This window comes from Gekko japonicus, unplaced genomic scaffold (genome assembly GCF_001447785.1).
Source record: "Gekko japonicus isolate JY-2015 unplaced genomic scaffold, Gekko_japonicus_V1.1 scaffold1921, whole genome shotgun sequence".
Lineage (NCBI taxonomy): Eukaryota > Metazoa > Chordata > Lepidosauria > Squamata > Gekkonidae > Gekko > Gekko japonicus.
In genome coordinates this window covers 232,665-238,295 of record NW_015167593.1, presented here as the reverse complement: position 1 = coordinate 238,295, position 5,631 = coordinate 232,665, and positions in this window count along the sequence as shown.

The following is a 5,631-nucleotide window of genomic DNA, read 5'->3' as shown; positions in this document are numbered from 1 at the left end:
AAAGCTTAAAGAGACAGCACACGATGCTAAAAAGCTGAAGAAAAAAGTTGGTCTGATGGAACAAAAGCAGGATCTGCACGAGAGGAAGCTACTGAACCTACAAATGGAAAAAGCAAACAAAACTCTCAGATTCCAAGGGGTGGCTGAAATAGCAGGAGAAATTTTGAAAGATGTGGCAGCTGAGTTAATCGTTTTATCGCTCGGCAGTACACCGGCTGAAGCGCATGCAGAGATCGAAGTGACATATCGATCTTACTCTAAATATATTAAGCAAAACAACTTGCCGGGCGAGATTGTTGTCAAATTTCTCCGACGACAGACAAGAGATGATATTCTTAAAGCGACAGCAGCCAGACCCCTGCAATTGGGATCAACAACTATCAGGGTCCTAAAGGATGTTCCATTTGAGGTCCGACAGAAAAGAAAAGCGTATAAAGAGCTTATCTCAACACTTCAGATCAACCAGATTCAATACGCCTGGCTTTTTTCAGAGGGGGTGCAGTTTAAGTATAAGGACAAAAGAGAAAAAATCAACTCGGTGTTCAAAGCGGAAGAATGGTTGAAGCAGTTTTTCGGATCGAAAGAGGAAGAGCAGCAAGACGGTGGAGGCCAGGCAGCCAGCCTGGACGAGACGGACGGAGACCTAATAGGAGCAGAAGGAGGCACGGCCAGAGAGGCATATGATTTGCGGCTAAGAGTTGCCAAGTAGCTCTTATATTCTAAAAGATTTATGAACAAACTGGATGAAGTCTTTGTGCATACTGAGAAGAAATTAGACATTTACTAAAATGGACTCACTAATCTCCCTAATTCATTGACTCAAACGAAAGCTTTAATTTTTATGACTAACTGTATACTAACTGGTAATGACCTTCCTTTCTTGGGTTTTTAGTTATAGTGTGGGTTCCTTTTTCTTTGTACTGTCTGTATCCCGGGGTTTGTTATTTTAGTTTGTTATTTTTTTCCCCTATCCCCCCCTTCCTTTTTTCCCCTTTTCCCTTTTTTTTCCCTTTCTGTAGTCACGTAGGTGTAACAAAATTTAATAAAGCTACCCTGTCTTCAGGGGATTAAAAAAAAAAAAGGAAATAGAACAAAAGACGCTCAAGTGATTAAGAAAATAGCTTTACTATGAAGTTTAATTAATAGTATAAATGTCTTTGCTATATGAATTGATATGGTGATCTAATATTAATATTGACATCAGTAAAATGAATTTGGTTTTGAATGATAGAAATAGGGGGAAAGAATATGAAATGTAATGAAAGTGTAATTATGTCTGTCAATTTATTGATGATTCTTTTTTTCCCCCTCTTCTAAAAAGGAGAGAATTTTATTGCTTTTACATTTCAGAAAGTTAGGGAGGGTATATAGAGGGGTAAAGAAAAGTGTTGAGTGATGTTAAAAATTAGTATATTAATCCTTTATTAGTAAAGTCAAAGTCAAAATCTTCTTCTGCAGCTGGACAGTACTTTTTTCTTCTATATCTTTCAAAACCGGTTAGTTAATCCCTTTGGGATTAGTATTATCTTTTATTGCGCTTTCCGAACTAGTTCTCAAACGTTGAGGTGCTTCCCTTTTTTGTCTCTTGTTGTATTTTGGCCCTCTAGCCGCTCCTTTGTCTTCCTCATCTTTCACCTCTTCCTCCGAGTTGCTGTCTTCTTTGCTAGTTCCTACCATCCACTTAGCGAGTTCTGCCTCGACCTCTGAGCTGGCGTGCCTCTTCAAAAAGTCTTGAGCCTTGAAGATGGAGTCTATCTTTTCTCTTCTGTCTTTAAACTTAAAGACGAGTCCTTCGGGTATCAACCATTTATAATTAATTTGGTGACTTTGCAAGAACATGGTCAACCCTTTATATTCCTTTCTCTTCATTCTGATTTCAAATGTAACATCTTTCAGAATTCTAATAGTCTGGTCTCCGATTTTCAAAGGTGTTGATGATGTTACTTTTAAAATTTGATCTCTGAGACGCTGCTTGGTAAATTTCACAACCACTTCTGCTGGCAGATTATTCTTCCTTGTAAAGTTGGAGTAGGCTCTATATGCCAAATCCATCTCATCTTTTATTTTTCCCGCTTCACTGCCAGTCAGTGGTGCCAACGCATTCGCCAGGATGTCTCTGAGGTCTTCCTTTTCAAATTCTTTCATCCCTTGAAATCGAAGAGTCAAATTTGATTTTTCCATTTGAAGCAATAATAATTTATTATCCTGCTTCTCTTTGTGTTTTTCCACTTTACTGACCTTCTTCTTGACTTTCTGTATTTCTTCCGTTGATACCAGACATTTCTTTGCGATCTCATCCACCTTCTTGGCTGTCTCTGTCATCTGCTTCTGTTGAATACTATAGGCACTTTCCATGCTATCCAACTTTTGATTGATCTTCTACAATTCATCCAGCAGAGGGCGCAGCATCTCACTTTCTTGCTGATTGACAGCAGCCCCTGCAGGGGAAGGGCTAAGACCGGAAGTTCCTCCCGTCTTCTTTGTCTGCCTCTCCAAGAACTTTTTCGGCCCCGCCATTTTCAGTTTTTGTTTACTTTTTTTAAGTTTGTGCTGCGCAGCATAGGGATCACTCCCTGTTCTCCGTTTTCAGCTCTCTCCCAAAAGGTAATTTGCTTTTTCCAAACTTCACTTCGCCCCCCCTTTCTGCTTTCAAAAAGTCTCTTTCTCGAGTGTGGGGGGGAATCCTCCCTCCTCCCTCTCGCTTTCCCGGGGGACGGAGTGTGCTTTAGCCGGTAGCTTGTAATTTGATCTCCAACTCACAGTTAGCCGCTCGTCTCTTTCTTTGTACTTTCACTTCATCGCTTCATCACTCCGATGTTCCAGTGGCATTGCTAGGTCCCCATTCGGGGCACAGCGCAGCGGGGCCGTCAGGGCAGAGGGAGAGCCTCAATTTCCGACCTTCTGGCCGGTAAGAGGCTTCTCCCCTAAGCGCCCCCTGGTTCGGAGCCTTTTCCCAAGGCTCCTTAGGGTCTCCGCTTGTGCGGATCCCCCCCACTCCACGTGTGGGCGATCCAACTCCGGGAGAGTCCCGAGAGCTGGCCGCCATACGCGCCGCCGTGGCCGTAAGTTCTATTTATTGATTATTCTTGCGATGTATTCAACGATATGGTTATGCTTATGTGTCTGAAAATTAATAAATAGATTATTTTTTAAAAAAGAAACTGTATAAAGGGCAGCAGCTGGTAAGCTCAAAGTTGTTGTATCCTTATCACCAGGCCCCATGGGCTGGGAGGGGGATGCAAAGGAAAACCCATATGGTCAGACTAGAAAGCCAGCAGTGCAGCACTGGGCAGACACTCCCATACTGCTTGACTCCTGCAGACGAGATTGCTCCGCCATGCTGAAGCCACAATTGGAGTGGCTCCGCCCACTCCCCCTGAGCAATCTCCTGTTCCCTCACTTGCACTAGTAGTTGTTCACAGGCTGCATAGGAGCCCTGGAAGTGCTGGTTCTGGCCCTTGGGTCTTATGTTTGACACCCCTGAATTAGAACTAGACAAACCTTTTGCAACTTCTTGACTTGTTGGTATATTTTTTTAACTAAATGTCTGAGCCACTTGAGAAAGGGAGAAACAGTCCTTGTATCAATTACACTAGAAAAATCTCAAGGCCTGGTTGTGATTTCCCATCACTTAATAATTCATAATAATACTGTCTAGATGCAACTGTCTTTTAAAGTTTCACAGAAAACTTAGCATTAAAGTCTGTACTTTAGATTGTGGCCTTTGTTTTCATCCACTAAAGAAGCTGTGTGTAAACTGGTCATTTCAGTTTTACAAATTGTGAAGTAATTCTGTGGTTTGTTTGTGCCCAAGATGAGCCCATGATGCAAGTCTCTCCAGTTTTTCTGACTCCGTTAACGGCCTCATTCACCATTACAGTGATAAACTGACAGTCATGGTAATTAATCAGAATTCCAGAGCCTTGTTCTTAGCCAATTATAGTAATAAAGAATCTTTAATCTCAAATGCATATGGACAGCAGCATTTTAATGTCTCTGCATCAGCGTTTCTTATGTTGTTGCCTCTCAATTGGTTCTTGCATTAAAGCATGAACACATCCCAAAAAGATTGTATTAAGCATGTGCAGCATCCTCTTCTTTGAGGCGATGCAGTCAGCTGTGCCATGCATCTCCTCTGTCCTCAGACCAGAGAAATGCATTCCAAATTACATTGTGTTCTACTATTACATTACAGTATTCTTATCAGACCAAACTAGGAAGCAGCAAGATTAAATACAATACGGATTATGTTCGGTTGCATGGTACCTCTTCCTGAAGAACCGTGGAATCGGGATATTACCCGTCCCGTTAACAGGATTGCCTTGTCTCCTTCAACATCGGACTTTGTTACTTTACTGGGAAGGACTGTCTCAGAGAGGAAATTTGTTGGGAGTTGGAGGTGTTTTCAGTATTAGACTGACACCAGAGACATTTTGTATAATATTCTTTATTCAGATTGGAACGTTTGATAATTATTTACAAGTTAGTTTTATAAATTCTTCGTTATTATATTCACGGGTTTCTGGTCTTTTGTTACTTTTTCCATGCAGTGAATCTCCATTTTTTGCTTTGGCTAGATCATGGCATCCGCCCCCATCACTCCTTTGCAAATAGAAGGGGAAGTCGTGGAAGTAGTGACAGACTTCACGTTCCTGGGATCCCAGATCACCGCAGACTGTGACTGCAGCCATGAAATTAAAAGACGCCTGCTCCTTGGGAGGAAAGCGATGGCGAACCTAAACAGCATGATAAAAAGTAGAGACATCACCCTGCCAACAAAAGTCCGCATGGTCAAAGCAATGGTATTCCCAGTAGTCATGTATGGCTGCGAGAGTTGGACTATAAGGAAGGCTGAGCGCCGAAGAATATTCTTTTGAACTATGGTGCTGGAGATACCTTTTGAGAGTCCCTTGGACTGCAAGAAGATCAAATCAGTCAGTCCTAAAAGAAATCAACCCTGACTGTTCCCTGGAAGGCCAGATAATGAAACTGAAGCTCCAATACTTTGGCCACCAAATGAGAAGGGAGCCCTCACTGGAGAAGACCCTGATGCTGGGAAAGATTGAAGGTCAAAGAAGACGGGGACGCCAAAGGATGAGATGGTTAGACAGTGTCATAGATGCAACGAACATGAAGTTGAGCCAACTTCAGAGGACGGGGGAAGACAGGAGGGCCTGGCGGGAGATGATCCATGGGGTCGCGAAGAGTCGGACTCGACTGTGCGACTGAACAACAACAACAACAACAAATCATACATGCAGCTGAATAATGCACTTTCCACACACGTTGCAACTGGATTTTACCGTGTGAAAACAGCAACATCCAGTTGGAAACACTGTTAACGCGGACTGAAAGTGCGTTCTTCAATGTCTGTGAAAGAGCGAAACTCTTCAGAAGTGCTCTGCTACCCCCCTCCCTCGGGCACCGCCAGCAAAAAAAAAAAAGCGCCACCCTTTGCTTCCCCACAATGCTTTGCTTCCCCACAATGCTTTGCGGCCCGTCAAGCCCAGAAGCCTTTCATCGCGATGCGCGACGGGATTTGTAGTGCACCCTTTTTCCAGAAAGGGCTCGCGCATTCCGCCGGCGGGACTCTCTTCCCCAGCATGCCGGGCGGCGGCCGAGGCGTGGCCC